Raw genomic sequence first — 18,356 nt, 5'->3', positions numbered from 1 at the left:
TGAAATTGAAATACCTGATGGAACCATATAGGCTTTGACACTAACTCAAAATCTAATAATTTATACACAAATGTCCCCAGATATAAGGTAGGAAGACGGTTTAGGTCCCCACTTGTAAACCTGAAATTAGCTTAAAACTTAAGTGTTAAGCCTTTAAAAGGTCCGATTACCTATATTTCATTCTGATAATCAATATTTTAACTATAAAATTAAAATATACATGAAATTAGAAAATGTGTGTTTAAAAGACCCCACTTGTCTGTTGAAATGACAGTTAAGGTCCCCACTTGTAAATTTATAGAGTGTGAAAAATGAAATTGATAAACCTGATGGAACCATATAGGCTTTGACACTAACTCAAAATCTAATAATTTATACACAAATGTCCCCAGATATAAGGTTGGAAGACGGTTTAGGTCCCCACTTGTAAACCTGAAATTAGCTTAAAACTTAAGTGTTAAGCCTTTAAAAGGTCCGATTACCTATATTTCATTCTGATAATCAATATTTTAACTATAAAATTAAAATATACATAAAATTAGAAAATGTGTGTTTAAAAGACCCCACTTGTCTGTTGAAATGACAGTTAAGGTCCCCACTTGTAAATTTATAGAGTGTGAAAAATGAAATTGAAATACCTGATGGAACCATATAGGCTTTGACACTAACTCAAAATCTAATAATTTATACACAAATGTCCCCAGATATAAGGTTGTAAGACGGTTCAGGTCCCCACTTGTAAACCTGAAATTAGCTTAAAACTTAAGTGTTAAGCCTTTAAAAGGTCCGATTACCTATATTTCATTCTGATAATCAATATTCTAACTATAAAATTAAAATATACATGAAATTAGAAAATGTGTGTTTAAAAGACCCCACTTCTCTGTTGAAATGACAGTGAAGGTCCCCACTTGTAAATTTATAGAGTGTGAAAAATGAAATTGAAATACCTGATGGAACCATATAGGCTTTGACACTAACTCAAAATCTAATAATTTATACACAAATGTCCCCAGATATAAGGTTGGAAGACGGTTTAGGTCCCCACTTGTAAACCTGAAATTAGCTTAAAACTTAAGTGTTAAGCCTTTAAAAGGTCCGATTACCTATATTTCATTCTGATAATCAATATTTTAACTATAAAATTAAAATATACATGAAATTAGAAAATGTGTGTTTAAAAGACCCCACATCTCTGTTGAAATGACAGTGAAGGTCCCCACTTGTAAATTTATCGAGTGTAAAAAATGAAATTGAAATACCTGATGGAACCATATAGGCTTTGACTCTAACTCAAAATCTAATAATTTATACACAAATGTCCCCAGATATAAGGTTGTAAGACGGTTTAGGTCCCCACTTGTAAACCTGAAATTAGCTCAAAACTTAAGTGTTAAGCCTTTAAAAGGTCCGATTACCTAAATTTCATTATAATAATCAATATTTAAACTATAAAATTAAAATATACATGAAATTACAAAATGTGTGTTTAAAAGACCCCACTTCTCTGTTGAAATGACAGTGAAGGTCCCCGCTTGTAAATTTATCGAGTGTGAAAAATGAAATTGAAATACCTGATGGAACCATATAGGCTTTGACACTAACTCAAAATCTAATAAATTATACACAAATGTCCCCAGAAATAAGGTTGGAAGACGGTTTAGGTCCCCACTTGTAAACCTAAAATTAGCTTAAAACTTAAGTGTTAAGCCTTTAAAAGGTCCGATTACCTATATTTCATTCTGATAATCAATATTTTAACTATAAAATTAAAATATACATGAAATTAGAAAATGTGTGTTTAAAAGACCCCACTTGTCTGTTGAAATGACAGTTAAGAACCCCACTTGTAAATTTATAGAGTGTGAAAAATGAAATTGAAATACCTGATGGATACATATAGGCTTTGACACTAACTCAAAATCTAATAATTTATACACAAATGCCCCCAGATATAAGGTTGTAAGACGGTTCAGGTCCCCACTTGTAAACCTGAAATTAGCTTAAAACTTAAGTGTTAAGCCTTTAAAAGGTCCGATTACCTATATTTCATTCTGATAATCAATATTTTAACTATAAAATTAAAATATACATAAAATTAGAAAATGTGTGTTTAAAAGACCCCACTTGTCTGTTGAAATGACAGTTAAGGTCCCCACTTGTAAATTTATAGAGTGTGAAAAATGAAATTGAAATACCTGATGGAACCATATAGGCTTTGACACTAACTCAAAATCTAATAATTTATACACAAATGTCCCCAGATATAAGGTTGTAAGACGGTTCAGGTCCCCACTTGTAAACCTGAAATTAGCTTAAAACTTAAGTGTTAAGCCTTTAAAAGGTCCGATTACCTATATTTCATTCTGATAATCAATATTCTAACTATAAAATTAAAATATACATGAAATTAGAAAATGTGTGTTTAAAAGACCCCACTTCTCTGTTGAAATGACAGTGAAGGTCCCCACTTGTAAATTTATAGAGTGTGAAAAATGAAATTGAAATACCTGATGGAACCATATAGGCTTTGACACTAACTCAAAATCTAATAATTTATACACAAATGTCCCCAGATATAAGGTTGGAAGACGGTTTAGGTCCCCACTTGTAAACCTGAAATTAGCTTAAAACTTAAGTGTTAAGCCTTTAAAAGGTCCGATTACCTATATTTCATTCTGATAATCAATATTTTAACTATAAAATTAAAATATACATGAAATTAGAAAATGTGTGTTTAAAAGACCCCACATCTCTGTTGAAATGACAGTGAAGGTCCCCACTTGTAAATTTATCGAGTGTAAAAAATGAAATTGAAATACCTGATGGAACCATATAGGCTTTGACTCTAACTCAAAATCTAATAATTTATACACAAATGTCCCCAGATATAAGGTTGTAAGACGGTTTAGGTCCCCACTTGTAAACCTGAAATTAGCTCAAAACTTAAGTGTTAAGCCTTTAAAAGGTCCGATTACCTAAATTTCATTATAATAATCAATATTTAAACTATAAAATTAAAATATACATGAAATTACAAAATGTGTGTTTAAAAGACCCCACTTCTCTGTTGAAATGACAGTGAAGGTCCCCGCTTGTAAATTTATCGAGTGTGAAAAATGAAATTGAAATACCTGATGGAACCATATAGGCTTTGACACTAACTCAAAATCTAATAAATTATACACAAATGTCCCCAGAAATAAGGTTGGAAGACGGTTTAGGTCCCCACTTGTAAACCTAAAATTAGCTTAAAACTTAAGTGTTAAGCCTTTAAAAGTTCCGATTACCTATATTTCATTCTGATAATCAATATTTTAACTATAAAATTAAAATATACATGAAATTAGAAAATGTGTGTTTAAAAGACCCCACTTGTCTGTTGAAATGACAGTTAAGAACCCCACTTGTAAATTTATAGAGTGTGAAAAATGAAATTGAAATACCTGATGGATACATATAGGCTTTGACACTAACTCAAAATCTAATAATTTATACACAAATGTCCCCAGATATAAGGTTGTAAGACGGTTCAGGTCCCCACTTGTAAACCTGAAATTAGCTTAAAACTTAAGTGTTAAGCCTTTAAAAGGTCCGATTACCTATATTTCATTCTGATAATCAATATTCTAACTATAAAATTAAAATATACATGAAATTAGAAAATGTGTGTTTAAAAAACCCCACTTCTCTGTTGAAATGACAGTGAAGGTCCCCACTTGTAAATTTATCGAGTGTGAAAAATGAAATTGAAATACCTGATGGAACCATATAGGCTTTGACTCTAAGTCAAAATCTAATAATTTATACACAAATGTCCCCAGATATAAGGTTGGAAGACGGTTTAGGTCCCCACTTGTAAACCTGAAATTAGCTTAAAACTTAAGTGTTAAGCCTTTAAAAGGTCCGATTACCTATATTTCATTCTGATAATCAATATTTTAACTATAAAATTAAAATATACATGAAATTAGAAAATGTGTGTTTAAAAGACCCCACTTGTCTGTTGAAATGACAGTTAAGGTCCCCACTTGTAAATTTATAGAGTGTGAAAAATGAAATTGAAATACCTGATGGAACCATATAGGCTTTGACACTAACTCAAAATCTAATAATTTATACACAAATGTCCCCAGATATAAGGTTGGAAGACGGTTTAGGTCCCCACTTGTAAACCTGAAATTAGCTTAAAACTTAAGTGTTAAGCCTTTAAAAGGTCCGATTACCTATATTTCATTCTGATAATCAATATTTTAACTATAAAATTAAAATATACATGAAATTAGAAAATGTGTGTTTAAAAGACCCCACATCTCTGTTGAAATGACAGTGAAGGTCCCCACTTGTAAATTTATCGAGTGTAAAAAATGAAATTGAAATACCTGATGGAACCATATAGGCTTTGACTCTAACTCAAAATCTAATAATTTATACACAAATGTCCCCAGATATAAGGTTGTAAGACGGTTCAGGTCCCCACTTATAAACCTGAAATTAGCTCAAAACTTAAGTGTTAAGCCTTTAAAAGGTCCGATTACCTAAATTTCATTATAATAATCAATATTTAAACTATAAAATTAAAATATACATGAAATTAGAAAATGTGTGTTTAAAAGACCCCACTTGTCTGTTGAAATGACAGTTAAGGTCCCCACTTGTAAATTTATCGAGTGTGAAAAATGAAATTGAAATACCTGATGGAACCATATAGGCTTTGACACTAACTCAAAATCTAATAATTTATACACAAATGTCCCCAGATATAAGGTTGGAAGACGGTTCAGGTCCCCACTTGTAAACCTGAAATTAGCTTAAAACTTAAGTGTTAAGCCTTTAAAAGGTCCGATTACCTATATTTCATTCTGATAATCAATATTTTAACTATAAAATTAAAATATACATGAAATTAGAAAATGTGTGTTTAAAAGACCCCACATCTCTGTTGAAATGACAGTGAAGGTCCCCACTTGTAAATTTATCGAGTGTAAAAAATGAAATTGAAATACCTGATGGAACCATATAGGCTTTGACTCTAACTCAAAATCTAATAATTTATACACAAATGTCCCCAGATATAAGGTTGTAAGACGGTTTAGGTCCCCACTTGTAAACCTGAAATTAGCTCAAAACTTAAGTGTTAAGCCTTTAAAAGGTCCGATTACCTATATTTCATTATAATAATCAATATTTAAACTATAAAATTAAAATATACATGAAATTAGAAAATGTGTGTTTAAAAGACCCCACTTCTCTGTTGAAATGACAGTGAAGGTCCCCACTTGCAAATTTATAGAGTGTGAAAAATGAAATTGAAATACCTGATGGAACCATATAGGCTTTGACACTAACTCAAAATCTAATAATTTATACACAAATGTCCCCAGATATAAGGTTGGAAGACGGTTTAGGTCCCCACTTGTAAACCTGAAATTAGCTTAAAACTTAAGTGTTAAGCCTTTAAAAGGTCCGATTACCTATATTTCATTCTGATAATCAATATTTTAACTATAAAATTAAAATATACATGAAATTAGAAAATGTGTGTTTAAAAGACCCCACATCTCTGTTGAAATGACAGTGAAGGTCCCCACTTGTAAATTTATCGAGTGTAAAAAATGAAATTGAAATACCTGATGGAACCATATAGGCTTTGACTCTAACTCAAAATCTAATAATTTATACACAAATGTCCCCAGATATAAGGTTGTAAGACGGTTTAGGTCCCCACTTGTAAACCTGAAATTAGCTCAAAACTTAAGTGTTAAGCCTTTAAAAGGTCCGATTACCTAAATTTCATTATAATAATCAATATTTAAACTATAAAATTAAAATATACATGAAATTACAAAATGTGTGTTTAAAAGACCCCACTTCTCTGTTGAAATGACAGTGAAGGTCCCCGCTTGTAAATTTATCGAGTGTGAAAAATGAAATTGAAATACCTGATGGAACCATATAGGCTTTGACACTAACTCAAAATCTAATAAATTATACACAAATGTCCCCAGAAATAAGGTTAGAAGACGGTTTAGGTCCCCACTTGTAAACCTAAAATTAGCTTAAAACTTAAGTGTTAAGCCTTTAAAAGGTCCGATTACCTATATTTCATTCTGATAATCAATATTTTAACTATAAAATTAAAATATACATGAAATTAGAAAATGTGTGTTTAAAAGACCCCACTTGTCTGTTGAAATGACAGTTAAGAACCCCACTTGTAAATTTATAGAGTGTGAAAAATGAAATTGAAATACCTGATGGAACCATATAGGCTTTGACACTAACTCAAAATCTAATAATTTATACACAAATGTCCCCAGATATAAGGTTGGAAGACGGTTTAGGTCCCCACTTGTAAACCTGAAATTAGCTTAAAACTTAAGTGTTAAGCCTTTAAAAGGTCCGATTACCTATATTTCATTCTGATAATCAATATTTTAACTATAAAATTAAAATATACATGAAATTAGAAAATGTGTGTTTAAAAGACCCCACTTGTCTGTTGAAATGACAGTTAAGGTCCCCACTTGTAAATTTATAGAGTGTGAAAAATGAAATTGAAATACCTGATGGAACCATATAGGCTTTGACTCTAACTCAAAATCTAATAATTTATACACAAATGTCCCCAGATATAAGGTTGTAAGACGGTTCAGGTCCCCACTTGTAAACCTGAAATTAGCTCAAAACTTAAGTGTTAAGCCTTTAAAAGGTCCGATTACCTAAATTTCATTATAATAATCAATATTTAAACTATAAAATTAAAATATACATGAAATTAGAAAATGTGTGTTTAAAAGACCCCACTTGTCTGTTGAAATGACAGTTAAGGTCCCCGCTTGTAAATTTATCGAGTGTGAAAAATGAAATTGAAATACCTGATGGAACCATATAGGCTTTGACACTAACTCAAAATCTAATAATTTATACACAAATGTCCCCAGATATAAGGTTGGAAGACGGTTCAGGTCCCCACTTGTAAACCTGAAATTAGCTTAAAACTTAAGTGTTAAGCCTTTAAAAGGTCCGATTACCTATATTTCATTCTGATAATCAATATTCTAACTATAAAATTAAAATATACATGAAATTAGAAAATGTGTGTTTAAAAAACCTTACTTGTTTGTTGAAATGACAGTTAAGGTCCCCACTTGTAAATTTATCGAGTGTGAAAAATGAAATTGAAATACCTGATGGAACCATATAGGCTTTGACTCTAACTCAAAATCTAATAATTTATACACAAATGTCCCCAGATATAAGGTTGGAAGACGGTTTAGGTCCCCACTTGTAAACCTGAAATTAGCTTAAAACTTAAGTGTTAAGCCTTTAAAAGGTCCGATTACCTATATTTCATTCTGATAATCAATATTTTAACTATAAAATTAAAATATACATGAAATTAGAAAATGTGTGTTTAAAAGACCCCACTTGTCTGTTGAAATGACAGTTAAGGTCCCCACTTGTAAATTTATAGAGTGTGAAAAATAAAATTGAAATACCTGATGGAACCATATAGGCTTTGACACTAACTCAAAATCTAATAATTTATACACAAATGTCCCCAGATATAAGGTTGGAAGACGGTTTAGGTCCCCACTTGTAAACCTGAAATTAGCTTAAAACTTAAGTGTTAAGCCTTTAAAAGGTCCGATTACCTATATTTCATTCTGATAATCAATATTTTAAATATAAAATTAAAATATACATGAAATTAGAAAATGTGTGTTTAAAAGACCCCACTTCTCTGTTGAAATGACAGTGAAGGTCCCCACTTGTAAATTTATCGAGTGTGAAAAATGAAATTGAAATACCTGATGGAACCATATAGGCTTTGACTCTAACTCAAAATCTAATAATTTATATACAAATGTCCCCAGATATAAGGTTGGAAGACGGTTTAGGTCCCCACTTGTAAACCTGAAATTAGCTCAAAACTTAAGTGTTAAGCTAGAAATAGGACTGATTACTTAAATTTCATTCTGATAATCAATATTTTAACTATAAAATTATGATATACATGAAATTTGAAAAAGTGTGTTTGAAAGACCCCACTTGTCAGTTGAAATGACTGTGAAGGTCCCCACTTGTAAATTTATCGAGTGTGTAAAATGAAATTGAAATACCTGATGGAACCATATAGGCTTTGACACTAACTCAAAATCTAATAATTTATACACAAATGTCCCCAGATATAAGGTAGGAAGACGATTTAGGTCCCCACTTGTAAACCTGAAATTAGCTTAAAACTTAAGTGTTAAGCCTTTAAAAGGTCCGATTACCTATATTTCATTCTGATAATCAATATTTTAACTATAAAATTAAAATATACATGAAATTAGAAAATGTGTGATTAAAAGACCCCACTTGTCTGTTGAAATGACAGTTAAGGTCCACACTTGTAAATTTATAGAGTGTGAAAAATGAAATTGAAATACCTGATGGAACCATATAGGCTTTGACACTAACTCAAAATCTAATAATTTATACACAAATGTCCCCAGATATAAGGTTGGAAGACGGTTTAGGTCCCCACTTGTAAACCTGAAATTAGCTTAAAACTTAAGTGTTAAGCCTTTAAAAGGTCCGATTACCTATATTTCATTCTGATAATCAATATTTTAAATATAAAATTAAAATATACATGAAATTAGAAAATGTGTGTTTAAAAGACCCCACTTCTCTGTTGAAATGACAGTGAAGGTCCCCACTTGTAAATTTATCGAGTGTGAAAAATGAAATTGAAATACCTGATGGAACCATATAGGCTTTGACTCTAACTCAAAATCTAATAATTTATATACAAATGTCCCCAGATATAAGGTTGGAAGACGGTTTAGGTCCCCACTTGTAAACCTGAAATTAGCTCAAAACTTAAGTGTTAAGCTAGAAATAGGACTGATTACTTAAATTTCATTCTGATAATCAATATTTTAACTATAAAATTATGATATACATGAAATTTGAAAAAGTGTGTTTGAAAGACCCCACTTGTCAGTTGAAATGACTGTGAAGGTCCCCACTTGTAAATTTATCGAGTGTGTAAAATGAAATTGAAATACCTGATGGAACCATATAGGCTTTGACACTAACTCAAAATCTAATAATTTATACACAAATGTCCCCAGATATAAGGTAGGAAGACGGTTTAGGTCCCCACTTGTAAACCTGAAATTAGCTTAAAACTTAAGTGTTAAGCCTTTAAAAGGTCCGATTACCTATATTTCATTCTGATAATCAATATTTTAACTATAAAATTAAAATATACATGAAATTAGAAAATGTGTGTTTAAAAGACCCCACTTGTCTGTTGAAATGACAGTTAAGGTCCCCACTTGTAAATTTATAGAGTGTGAAAAATGAAATTGAAATACCTGATGGAACCATATAGGCTTTGACACTAACTCAAAATCTAATAATTTATACACAAATGTCCCCAGATATAAGGTTGTAAGACGGTTCAGGTCCCCACTTGTAAACCTGAAATTAGCTTAAAACTTAAGTGTTAAGCCTTTAAAAGGTCCGATTACCTATATTTCATTCTGATAATCAATATTCTAACTATAAAATTAAAATATACATGAAATTAGAAAATGTGTGTTTAAAAGACCCCACTTGTCTGTTGAAATGACAGTTAAGGTCCCCACTTGTAAATTTATAGAGTGTGAAAAATGAAATTGAAATACCTGATGGAACCATATAGGCTTTGACACTAACTCAAAATCTAATAATTTATACACAAATGTCCCCAGATATAAGGTTGGAAGACGGTTTAGGTCCCCACTTGTAAACCTGAAATTAGCTTAAAACTTAAGTGTTAAGCCTTTAAAAGGTCCGATTACCTATATTTCATTCTGATAATCAATATTTTAACTATAAAATTAAAATATACATGAAATTAGAAAATGTGTGTTTAAAAGACCCCACATCTCTGTTGAAATGACAGTGAAGGTCCCCACTTGTAAATTTATCGAGTGTAAAAAATGAAAATGAAATACCTGATGGAACCATATAGGCTTTGACTCTAACTCAAAATCTAATAATTTATACACAAATGTCCCCAGATATAAGGTTGTAAGACGGTTTAGGTCCCAACTTGTAAACCTGAAATTAGCTCAAAACTTAAGTGTTAAGCCTTTAAAAGGTCCGATTACCTAAATTTCATTATAATAATCAATATTTAAACTATAAAATTAAAATATACATGAAATTACAAAATGTGTGTTTAAAAGACCCCACTTCTCTGTTGAAATGACAGTGAAGGTCCCCGCTTGTAAATTTATCGAGTGTGAAAAATGAAATTGAAATACCTGATGGAACCATATAGGCTTTGACACTAACTCAAAATCTAATAAATTATACACAAATGTCCCCAGAAATAAGGTTGGAAGACGGTTCAGGTCCCCACTTGTAAACCTGAAATTAGCTTAAAACTTAAGTGTTAAGCCTTTAAAAGGTCCGATTACCTATATTTCATTCTGATAATCAATATTCTAACTATAAAATTAAAATATACATGAAATTAGAAAATGTGTGTTTAAAAAACCTTACTTGTCTGTTGAAATGACAGTTAAGGTCCCCACTTGTAAATTTATCGAGTGTGAAAAATGAAATTGAAATACCTGATGGAACCATATAGGCTTTGACTCTAACTCAAAATCTAATAATTTATACACAAATGTCCCCAGATATAAGGTTGGAAGACGGTTTAGGTCCCCACTTGTAAACCTGAAATTAGCTTAAAACTTAAGTGTTAAGCCTTTAAAAGGTCCGATTACCTATATTTCATTCTGATAATCAATATTTTAACTATAAAATTAAAATATACATGAAATTAGAAAATGTGTGTTTAAAAGACCCCACTTGTCTGTTGAAATGACAGTTAAGGTCCCCACTTGTAAATTTATAGAGTGTGAAAAATGAAATTGAAATACCTGATGGAACCATATAGGCTTTGACACTAACTCAAAATCTAATAATTTATACACAAATGTCCCCAGATATAAGGTTGGAAGACGGTTTAGGTCCCCACTTGTAAACCTGAAATTAGCTTAAAACTTAAGTGTTAAGCCTTTAAAAGGTCCGATTACCTATATTTCATTCTGATAATCAATATTTTAAATATAAAATTAAAATATACATGAAATTAGAAAATGTGTGTTTAAAAGACCCCACTTCTCTGTTGAAATGACAGTGAATGTCCCCACTTGTAAATTTATCGAGTGTGAAAAATGAAATTGAAATACCTGATGGAACCATATAGGCTTTGACTCTAACTCAAAATCTAATAATTTATATACAAATGTCCCCAGATATAAGGTTGGAAGACGGTTTAGGTCCCCACTTGTAAACCTGAAATTAGCTCAAAACTTAAGTGTTAAGCTAGAAATAGGACTGATTACTTAAATTTCATTCTGATAATCAATATTTTAACTATAAAATTATGATATACATGAAATTTGAAAAAGTGTGTTTGAAAGACCCCACTTGTCAGTTGAAATGACTGTGAAGGTCCCCACTTGTAAATTTATCGAGTGTGTAAAATGAAATTGAAATACCTGATGGAACCATATAGGCTTTGACACTAACTCAAAATCTAATAATTTATACACAAATGTCCCCAGATATAAGGTAGGAAGACGGTTTAGGTCCCCACTTGTAAACCTGAAATTAGCTTAAAACTTAAGTGTTAAGCCTTTAAAAGGTCCGATTACCTATATTTCATTCTGATAATCAATATTTTAACTATAAAATTAAAATATACATGAAATTAGAAAATGTGTGTTTAAAAGACCCCACTTGTCTGTTGAAATGACAGTTAAGGTCCCCACTTGTAAATTTATAGAGTGTGAAAAATGAAATTGAAATACCTGATGGAACCATATAGGCTTTGACACTAACTCAAAATCTAATAATTTATACACAAATGTCCCCAGATATAAGGTTGTAAGACGGTTCAGGTCCCCACTTGTAAACCTGAAATTAGCTTAAAACTTAAGTGTTAAGCCTTTAAAAGGTCCGATTACCTATATTTCATTCTGATAATCAATATTCTAACTATAAAATTAAAATATACATGAAATTAGAAAATGTGTGTTTAAAAGACCCCACTTGTCTGTTGAAATGACAGTTAAGGTCCCCACTTGTAAATTTATAGAGTGTGAAAAATGAAATTGAAATACCTGATGGAACCATATAGGCTTTGACACTAACTCAAAATCTAATAATTTATACACAAATGTCCCCAGATATAAGGTTGGAAGACGGTTTAGGTCCCCACTTGTAAACCTGAAATTAGCTTAAAACTTAAGTGTTAAGCCTTTAAAAGGTCCGATTACCTATATTTCATTCTGATAATCAATATTTTAACTATAAAATTAAAATATACATGAAATTAGAAAATGTGTGTTTAAAAGACCCCACATCTCTGTTGAAATGACAGTGAAGGTCCCCACTTGTAAATTTATCGAGTGTAAAAAATGAAAATGAAATACCTGATGGAACCATATAGGCTTTGACTCTAACTCAAAATCTAATAATTTATACACAAATGTCCCCAGATATAAGGTTGTAAGACGGTTTAGGTCCCAACTTGTAAACCTGAAATTAGCTCAAAACTTAAGTGTTAAGCCTTTAAAAGGTCCGATTACCTAAATTTCATTATAATAATCAATATTTAAACTATAAAATTAAAATATACATGAAATTACAAAATGTGTGTTTAAAAGACCCCACTTCTCTGTTGAAATGACAGTGAAGGTCCCCGCTTGTAAATTTATCGAGTGTGAAAAATGAAATTGAAATACCTGATGGAACCATATAGGCTTTGACACTAACTCAAAATCTAATAAATTATACACAAATGTCCCCAGAAATAAGGTTGGAAGACGGTTCAGGTCCCCACTTGTAAACCTGAAATTAGCTTAAAACTTAAGTGTTAAGCCTTTAAAAGGTCCGATTACCTATATTTCATTCTGATAATCAATATTCTAACTATAAAATTAAAATATACATGAAATTAGAAAATGTGTGTTTAAAAAACCTTACTTGTCTGTTGAAATGACAGTTAAGGTCCCCACTTGTAAATTTATCGAGTGTGAAAAATGAAATTGAAATACCTGATGGAACCATATAGGCTTTGACTCTAACTCAAAATCTAATAATTTATACACAAATGTCCCCAGATATAAGGTTGGAAGACGGTTTAGGTCCCCACTTGTAAACCTGAAATTAGCTTAAAACTTAAGTGTTAAGCCTTTAAAAGGTCCGATTACCTATATTTCATTCTGATAATCAATATTTTAACTATAAAATTAAAATATACATGAAATTAGAAAATGTGTGTTTAAAAGACCCCACTTGTCTGTTGAAATGACAGTTAAGGTCCCCACTTGTAAATTTATAGAGTGTGAAAAATGAAATTGAAATACCTGATGGAACCATATAGGCTTTGACACTAACTCAAAATCTAATAATTTATACACAAATGTCCCCAGATATAAGGTTGGAAGACGGTTTAGGTCCCCACTTGTAAACCTGAAATTAGCTTAAAACTTAAGTGTTAAGCCTTTAAAAGGTCCGATTACCTATATTTCATTCTGATAATCAATATTTTAAATATAAAATTAAAATATACATGAAATTAGAAAATGTGTGTTTAAAAGACCCCACTTCTCTGTTGAAATGACAGTGAATGTCCCCACTTGTAAATTTATCGAGTGTGAAAAATGAAATTGAAATACCTGATGGAACCATATAGGCTTTGACTCTAACTCAAAATCTAATAATTTATATACAAATGTCCCCAGATATAAGGTTGGAAGACGGTTTAGGTCCCCACTTGTAAACCTGAAATTAGCTCAAAACTTAAGTGTTAAGCTAGAAATAGGACTGATTACTTAAATTTCATTCTGATAATCAATATTTTAACTATAAAATTATGATATACATGAAATTTGAAAAAGTGTGTTTGAAAGACCCCACTTGTCAGTTGAAATGACTGTGAAGGTCCCCACTTGTAAATTTATCGAGTGTGTAAAATGAAATTGAAATACCTGATGGAACCATATAGGCTTTGACACTAACTCAAAATCTAATAATTTATACACAAATGTCCCCAGATATAAGGTAGGAAGACGGTTTAGGTCCCCACTTGTAAACCTGAAATTAGCTTAAAACTTAAGTGTTAAGCCTTTAAAAGGTCCGATTACCTATATTTCATTCTGATAATCAATATTTTAACTATAAAATTAAAATATACATGAAATTAGAAAATGTGTGTTTAAAAGACCCCACTTGTCTGTTGAAATGACAGTTAAGGTCCCCACTTGTAAATTTATAGAGTGTGAAAAATGAAATTGAAATACCTGATGGAACCATATAGGCTTTGACACTAACTCAAAATCTAATAATTTATACACAAATGTCCCCAGATATAAGGTTGTAAGACGGTTCAGGTCCCCACTTGTAAACCTGAAATTAGCTTAAAACTTAAGTGTTAAGCCTTTAAAAGGTCCGATTACCTATATTTCATTCTGATAATCAATATTTTAACTATAAAATTAAAATATACATGAAATTAGAAAATGTGTGTTTAAAAGACCCCACATCTCTGTTGAAATGACAGTGAAGGTCCCCACTTGTAAATTTATCGAGTGTAAAAAATGAAATTGAAATACCTGATGGAACCATATAGGCTTTGACTCTAACTCAAAATCTAATAATTTATACACAAATGTCCCCAGATATAAGGTTGTAAGACGGTTTAGGTCCCCACTTGTAAACCTGAAATTAGCTTAAAACTTAAGTGTTAAGCCTTTAAAAGGTCCGATTACCTAAATTTCATTATAATAATCAATATTTAAACTATAAAATTAAAATATACATGAAATTACAAAATGTGTGTTTAAAAGACCCCACTTCTCTGTTGAAATGACAGTGAAGGTCCCCGCTTGTAAATTTATCGAGTGTGAAAAATGAAATTGAAATACCTGATGGAACCATATAGGCTTTGACACTAACTCAAAATCTAATAAATTATACACAAATGTCCCCAGAAATAAGGTTGGAAGACGGTTTAGGTCCCCACTTGTAAACCTAAAATTAGCTTAAAACTTAAGTGTTAAGCCTTTAAAAGGTCCGATTACCTATATTTCATTCTGATAATCAATATTTTAACTATAAAATTAAAATATACATGAAATTAGAAAATGTGTGTTTAAAAGACCCCACATCTCTGTTGAAATGACAGTGAAGGTCCCCACTTGTAAATTTATAGAGTGTGAAAAATGAAATTGAAATACCTGATGGATACATATAGGCTTTGACACTAACTCAAAATCTAATAATTTATACACAAATGTCCCCAGATATAAGGTTGTAAGACGGTTCAGGTCCCCACTTGTAAACCTGAAATTAGCTTAAAACTTAAGTGTTAAGCCTTTAAAAGGTCCGATTACCTATATTTCATTCTGATAATCAATATTCTAACTATAAAATTAAAATATACATGAAATTAGAAAATGTGTGTTTAAAAGACCCCACTTCTCTGTTGAAATGACAGTGAAGGTCCCCACTTGTAAATTTATAGAGTGTGAAAAATGAAATTGAAATACCTGATGGAACCATATAGGCTTTGACACTAACTCAAAATCTAATAATTTATACACAAATGTCCCCAGATATAAGGTTGGAAGACGGTTTAGGTCCCCACTTGTAAACCTGAAATTAGCTTAAAACTTAAGTGTTAAGCCTTTAAAAGGTCCGATTACCTATATTTCATTCTGATAATCAATATTTTAACTATAAAATTAAAATATACATGAAATTAGAAAATGTGTGTTTAAAAGACCCCACTTCTCTGTTGAAATGACAGTGAAGGTCCCCACTTGTAAATTTATCGAGTGTGAAAAATGAAATTGAAATACCTGATGGAACCATATAGGCTTTGACTCTAACTCAAAATCTAATAATTTATACACAAATGTCCCCAGATATAAGGTTGGAAGACGGTTTAGGTCCCCACTTGTAAACCTGAAATTAGCTCAAAACTTAAGTGTTAAGCTAGAAATAGGACTGATTACTTAAATTTCATTCTGATAATCAATATTTTAACTATAAAATTATGATATACATGAAATTTGAAAAAGTGTGTTTGAAAGACCCCACTTGTCAGTTGAAATGATTGTGAAGGTCCCCACTTGTAAATTTATCGAGTGTGTAAAATGAAATTGAAATACCTGATGGAACCATATAGGCTTTGACACTAACTCAAAATCTAATAATTTATACACAAATGTCCCCAGATATAAGGTAGGAAGACGGTTTAGGTCCCCACTTGTAAACCTGAAATTAGCTTAAAACTTAAGTGTTAAGCCTTTAAAAGGTCCGATTACCTAAATTTCATTATAATAATCAATATTTAAACTATAAAATTAAAATATACATGAAATTAGAAAATGTGTGTTTAAAAGACCCCACTTCTCTGTTGAAATGACAGTGAAGGTCCCCGCTTGTAAATTTATCGAGTGTGAAAAATGAAATTGAAATACCTGATGGAACCATATAGGCTTTGACACTAACTCAAAATCTAATAATTTATACACAAATGTCCCCAGATATAAGGTAGGAAGACGGTTTAGGTCCCCACTTGTAAACCTGAAATTAGCTTAAAACTTAAGTGTTAAGCCTTTAAAAGGTCCGATTACCTAAATTTCATTATAATAATCAATATTTAAACTATAAAATTAAAATATACATGAAATTAGAAAATGTGTGTTTAAAAGACCCCACTTCTCTGTTGAAATGACAGTGAAGGTCCCCGCTTGTAAATTTATCGAGTGTGTAAAATGAAATTGAAATACCTGATGGAACCATATAGGCTTTGACACTAACTCAAAATCTAATAATTTATACACAAATGTCCCCAGATATAAGGTAGGAAGACGGTTTAGGTCCCCACTTGTAAACCTGAAATTAGCTTAAAACTTAAGTGTTAAGCCTTTAAAAGGTCCGATTACCTATATTTCATTCTGATAATCAATATTCTAACTATAAAATTAAAATATACATGAAATTAGAAAATGTGTGTTTAGAAGACCCCACTTCTCTGTTGAAATGACAGTGAAGGTCCCCACTTGTAAATTTATAGAGTGTGAAAAATGAAATTGAAATACCTGATGGAACCATATAGGCTTTGACACTAACTCAAAATCTAATAATTTATACACAAATGTCCCCAGATATAAGGTTGGAAGACGGTTTAGGTCCCCACTTGTAAACCTGAAATTAGCTTAAAACTTAAGTGTTAAGCCTTTAAAAGGTCCGATTACCTATATTTCATTCTGATAATCAATATTTTAACTATAAAATTAAAATATACATGAAATTAGAAAATGTGTGTTTAAAAGACCCCACTTCTCTGTTGAAATGACAGTGAAGGTCCCCACTTGTAAATTTATCGAGTGTGAAAAATGAAATTGAAATACCTGATGGAACCATATAGGCTTTGACTCTAACTCAAAATCTAATAATTTATACACAAATGTCCCCAGATATAAGGTTGGAAGACGGTTTAGGTCCCCACTTGTAAACCTGAAATTAGCTCAAAACTTAAGTGTTAAGCTAGAAATAGGACTGATTACTTAAATTTCATTCTGATAATCAATATTTTAACTATAAAATTATGATATACATGAAATTTGAAAAAGTGTGTTTGAAAGACCCCACTTGTCAGTTGAAATGACTGTGAAGGTCCCCACTTGTAAATTTATCGAGTGTGTAAAATGAAATTGAAATACCTGATGGAACCATATAGGCTTTGACACTAACTCAAAATCTAATAATTTATACACAAATGTCCCCAGATATAAGGTAGGAAGACGGTTTAGGTCCCCACTTGTAAACCTGAAATTAGCTTAAAACTTAAGTGTTAAGCCTTTAAAAGGTCCGATTACCTAAATTTCATTATAATAATCAATATTTAAACTATAAAATTAAAATATACATGAAATTAGAAAATGTGTGTTTAAAAGACCCCACTTCTCTGTTGAAATGACAGTGAAGGTCCCCGCTTGTAAATTTATCGAGTGTGAAAAATGAAATTGAAATACCTGATGGAACCATATAGGCTTTGACACTAACTCAAAATCTAATAATTTATACACAAATGTCCCCAGATATAAGGTTGGAAGACGGTTTAAATCCCCACTTGTAAACCTGATTTTAGCTCAAAACTTAAGTGTTAAGCTAGAAATAGGACTGATTACTTAAATTTCATTCTGATGATCAATATATTAACTATAAAATTAAAATATACATGAAATTAGAAAATGTGTGTTTAAAAGACCCTACTTGTC

This window comes from Phalangium opilio, unplaced genomic scaffold, assembly GCF_054372755.1.
Source record: "Phalangium opilio isolate 3A_F unplaced genomic scaffold, DU_Popi_V2 ptg000043l_1, whole genome shotgun sequence".
In the NCBI taxonomy this organism is placed as follows: Eukaryota; Metazoa; Arthropoda; class Arachnida; order Opiliones; family Phalangiidae; genus Phalangium; species Phalangium opilio.
The sequence above is the reverse complement of the archived record's forward strand: the minus strand, read 5'-3'. Positions refer to the sequence as shown.